This window comes from Thermobia domestica, chromosome 3, assembly GCF_964235325.1.
Source record: "Thermobia domestica chromosome 3, izTheDome1.hap1.1, whole genome shotgun sequence".
NCBI classification, from domain to species: Eukaryota; Metazoa; Arthropoda; class Insecta; order Zygentoma; family Lepismatidae; genus Thermobia; species Thermobia domestica.
This window is the reverse complement of record NC_137456.1, coordinates 117369741-117375114: the sequence shown is the minus strand read 5'-3', so window position 1 is coordinate 117375114 and position 5374 is coordinate 117369741.

Below are 5374 nucleotides of genomic sequence, written 5' to 3'. Positions count from 1 at the left end.
TAAAGATGTCCGCTGGGTGTAATTGACTTTTAATGTGTTGTATTTCTAAATTGTAGTCTGCTAAGAATATTCGGTAGTGACTAAATTTCCCAACTTTGTCCGCTTGTGTTGTGAGAGATGTCAGGCATTTGGCGTCTATAAATAATTTAAATCTTCTATTTAGTAGGAAGTATCTAAATTTTCTCAAAACATAAATTAAGGCGTACAGCTCTTTTTGCCAAGTTGATGCTTTCCTTTCACTTGGTGTAAAACGTCTACTAGCATAGGCAACAACACGTTCTTGTTTCGTTTTTCGGTTATAACATGCTAATAAGTCTCCTGCGGAAATAGAGGAAGCGTCAGTATACACGCGTATTTCCAATGAGGGATCGAAGTGAAACAAAGATGGCGCGTGTATGATGTCCGTCTTAAGGTACTCAAATAATTCGTCATGCTGAGAGGTCCATTTAAATTTTGAATTCTTGTCTAAAAGGCACTGAAATGGTTCTATTTTTTCTGAGAAATTTTTGATATGTGCTCTTAAATAGGAACATAATCCTAAAAAGCTTTTCAAAGTTCTTTTAGTAGTTGGTTTCTTAAAATTTCGAATCTTGTTAGCGATTTTAGGTGAAATCTTGATTTCTTTCCCACTAACTGTGAAGCCTAAAACGTCCAATTCTGTGTATAATAAGTGGGTCTTTTTGGACTGGCACGAAAATCATGCTTTCTTAATCTTTTAAAAAGTAATTCTAAATCCGATAACTGTTGTTTCAAATTTTTACTTCCTATGACCAAATCATCAGCAAAGGCAGTTATACAGGGCCCTCTAAAAGCATGCGTACAGCTATACTGAGTCCGGCGGCGGAACTGGAGTGACCCATGGTACACCTCTGGAATTTATATGCCTTTCTAGTATGGTTGACCTCAAAAGTCATGTATTTTTAGCTTTTGGGGTGCAACAATAGCTGGAAATAGGAGGATTTTATGTCAATTGTGGATATAGAGTCTTTTCCTCTTAAAACGTGTAGAATATCCTCCGTATTTTGAAATGGTATACTTAAGTAGTGTGAGAACCTATTACAAGCTTGGAGGTTCAAGACTAGCTGGAATTCCGAAGTCCCGGGCTTTTTCACAATGAGTAATGGCGATGAAAACGAACTATCGCTAGTTTCCTTGATAATATTAGCGTCTAAGAGTTGCTTAATTTGTAAGTCAATTTGAGGTCTTACTGATAATGGAACCGGAGGAGATCTTTGATGGATGGATGCTCCTTTGTCTATCCGTATTTTATGTATATAACCTCGGAAATATCCAATATCTGTTGGTGAGTAGGAAAAAACATCTCTATATTTAAAGAGTAAATCTTGTACGGTTTTCTTTTTTTCTTCTGATAAATCCGGGTTTATGCCAAACAAGTTAATATCAAAAATGATTTTGTTTCTTCTAATCGATCCTGAATTTCTTTGTCTGATCTGTAAAAAGTTTCGTCATCATGGCCACTATCTGGACAATTACCCTGTAAATCTATTTCTTGAAGGTTCTCTTTTACATATGCTACAGATGTGTTCTTTGCTAGTGTTACCGGCCTGTTTGTAGGATTCGATATTAATAGAGTGAGGTTATTTTTAGGTACTTTGGTAGGCAATGTTTGCAGACCATGCCTGTCTAATAAATTCTCTAATGGAGAAATAAAAAAATGTTTGTGTTTCTTCTGCTGATTTTTAAACTAATAGGTAAAAAGAAATGTGTCCTGGCAGGTATAGTGACTTTTCTGGTTGTGAAAACATCAGCCGCCTTGCATTGCCTAATTGTATTCATGGCACTAGCCGATAGTTTTTCCTGAGCATTAATCTCCCTTGGATACTGTGGAGATCTAGGTTTTTTGTACACTGACAGTGTATGATTTTGCAAATCGATATTTGCTTCCAATCGGTTTAAAATATCCTCGCCAAATAGAAGTAGAAAGTCTCCATGTTCTAATATTCTGCAGTAATGTGAGAATGTCGTTGAGCCCAATCTAAATTTAATTAAAGCTATGTATCGTAGATTTATAATAGAATTCTCAATTCCTCTCAAATTAGTGTTAAAAGGGACTAATTTTGTATTAGGAGGAATGTCTAATCTAGGCCAGAGAGACAACGAACTTCCGGTATCAATAATTACAGGATATTTTTCTCTATTGACCGATACATTAACTAATAATTTATGGTCTTGATTTAACATGTTAACACTTTCTCTTCTTTCCGACAAAAAAGCCACTGCGTATAGCGGTGTATTCCCTGTTGTCTGATGTTCATTTTTATCTATGTTTTCGGCTCCCAGAACATTTTCTTGTAAGGGTCTGTCCTGGGGCCCGTCTATACGTTTCCCTATTGTTGTGTATTTTTAAAACATACGCTGGAAGTATGACCTCTCTTATAGCACGTCCCACATACAGTGACAGTTTCCGGTCTAGGCCTATCATTATTGATATTATTATTGTTTTAGGACCATTCTTTCTCCCATTTTTCTGATGGTTCTGATTATTATTTGTGTTTTTCGATTTATGATTATTACGGCCGTTTTTTCTAAATTGTGAAGCTTTCATAGCATTCTGGGCCACCAAAAGTGATAGTTCGGCCATCTGGTTTGCTAATTTAGAAAAGTCTAACGAATTAGTTGTATTAGAATTACTAGAAGTGCTAGGCGCCGGGGGGTCGGGCGGGGGATTCTGACTCGCGGTTTGGTGGGAGGAATGTGTAGGTATTTGACTTTGTGGTGTAGCTTGTAATTGTGGTGCAGAAGGTGCAGGGAACATAGGAGGAGGTTGTTGATATTGACTCCAATTATGCGCTGGATTATATAACGGATGTGTGATTTGTTGTTGTTGCTGGTGAACAGGAAAGGAAGCGCCAGCGATTGCTCTTGAATGTAAATTGCTGACTGGTGTATTTTGTTCGCACAGCGAGTAAATGGCCTGCTGAAGCTCAACATAATCACGTTTCTTTATCAAGTCATTCGCTTTTTCTAAATTATGTAAGTGAGTCTGTAGAGCCTGAACACTTGTAAAGGATTCCAATGCTATTTTTTGTAAAAAAAATTTTCTGCAAACCCAATGATAAATAATTGATTTTCTGTTCCTCGGTGGCCTGAGGTAAAACTTGCCTAATTACTCTTAATTTCCTAAGAAAGTAAGCATCTATAGGTTCATTTTCCCCTTGCTGAACCTGGAAAATTTCAAATTCCGCCTTATACGCTGGAAATTTAGGTCTGCTCAAATCTATTAATTTGCCTTTTAATTGATCATAATTTAGTGTGTCCAATTGATTCTGAGCTTTTAATTGCAAAACTAAATCCAGAGCGACATCCTGTAAATACATAGGTAACAGTTCTTTTTTCTTCTGTTCGTTCCACGAATGTAATAATGCCAGATGGTCAAAGAGCATAAAGAACCTATCGGGATCCTCCGTCACGTGACCCGAGTATTTAGTAAGATGCGGTACTTTAAAGGAAAGACGCGAATTCTGCTCCATATTAAAAATGTTTTCTGGAAAAGTGTTTTTACCAGTTCTAGTTTGAGGCATAAACAAATTCAGTTCACTAAAAGCACTAACACTTAAAAATTCACATACCTTCCAAAGAAAAAAAGTCCACTTCCGATTAATAAAAATACTGTCCGGTAGGGGAATATTCAGAGCTTATTCTGAGTCGGTCAAACCTCTACCATGTAAAACTTTGTGTAATTTCGTCTCATATAAGGAAGAGGTAGAGCAGTTAATAAAAAGTGTGTCCGGAATCGACTCCCACTACCAGTTTTTATCATAAAAATCCACTATAAGAGTATTTGTACAAAATACTATACAATTTGTTCTCTATTTTAAAAGGGTAAGTAAAAGGTAGTCTTTGACCGTAAGGTCGCAGACAGGATCTCCAACAGAGCCCCGAAGCAGGCAAAGTGGAGTGGAATTAGGTTCCCAAAGCTCCGAAGCAAGCAGTGGGTAGGTTAGATGGCCAACAGAGCCCCGAAGCAGGCAAAGTGGCTGAGGTTTGAATTCCCAGACAGTGCCCCGAAGCAGGCAAAGCCAGGAGAAAGGATAGGCGTAGTCCCGTAGCAGACTAGAGGCCCTGGGATAGGTTACTCCTAAAGTCTCGAAGCAGACAGTAGGAGGGTCACCAGAAAACTGGTACTGAGCTGGATTCTTCTGCCCAATTTATAGCGTCCCTTGGGTGGCGGTGGCGCTTCTGCTCCGATTTCGTCTTCTGCACCGTGGGAGGGACTAAACGTCGTCTGCAGGTGATTGAAGGTCCCCCTGGTGGAAGTTCCTCTTAATGAAACACGTGGTGGTGTTTATAAACGCTTGATGCGTGTATTTGTTTACAAACAACTTCACATGGGATATTACAATATCATATTTAACTTTATAACAATATTATTATCATATTTATTTTAAATTTCATCATTGATTCCATTTATTTATACGTTTCAACGAAGATAAGGCACATTCGAAATTTGATTTACAAATTATTTAATTCTAAGTTCTTTTTCGGGTCCATTAAATGCTTGTTGCAAGTTTTATAATTATTTACTTGGGCATAATGAAGAAGGTTTTGAAAAGAAGATGTATGTATGATATCCATATAGTTGTTCTTTTGTACAAGAACGGATCGATATCATTCAAGATAAAACATTACAATAAATATCAAAACAGTTACATTATGAATAACTTAAAATATTATTGAGTCAAGAGAAGGTTTTATCGTAATCAGAAATGTACAGAATTTAAATAAGAATTATAAACGATATTGAAGGGGGAAAATCAATAAAATACATTCTTTCGGACATCACAATATTAACTTGTTACATAACGAACGACTTCATTTAGGTTACATTCAAAGTCATAAATTAAAATATAATATTATGCGTTATATATCTTCACAACTCTTAATTTTCTCCCTTTTGAAACTGAATTCCATTTGTTATACATCTTTTACATTAACTTCCTTTATAATCTCAGATGGGATGAAAATTTTAACTAATTCCATCCATCAATTCATAGTATACTTTGAAGGACGCAAAAGTTTAATTTCATTAACATTACGTAATCCTAATATTTTTCTTGTTTCTACATACATTAGCTTGAAAACTTTAGGATTGATTTGTTTTATACACAAGTAGGGTTCAGCAAATATATCACAAAACTTGTAAATCCTTTTAAATGATGCATCACTTTGTAAGTGAAGTTCTACAAAAGCTAAATCATTAGGTCTGATTTTAATTTTACCCACTTGCCGCTCTTCTACCTTTTGATTACGAGTTTTAAATTTTTGCATTCTGCGAAGTTGCACCATACACACTAGGTGTGACTATTGACTTTATCATTTCCACTAAGTTGAACACCAAAATGTTGTTCAATCG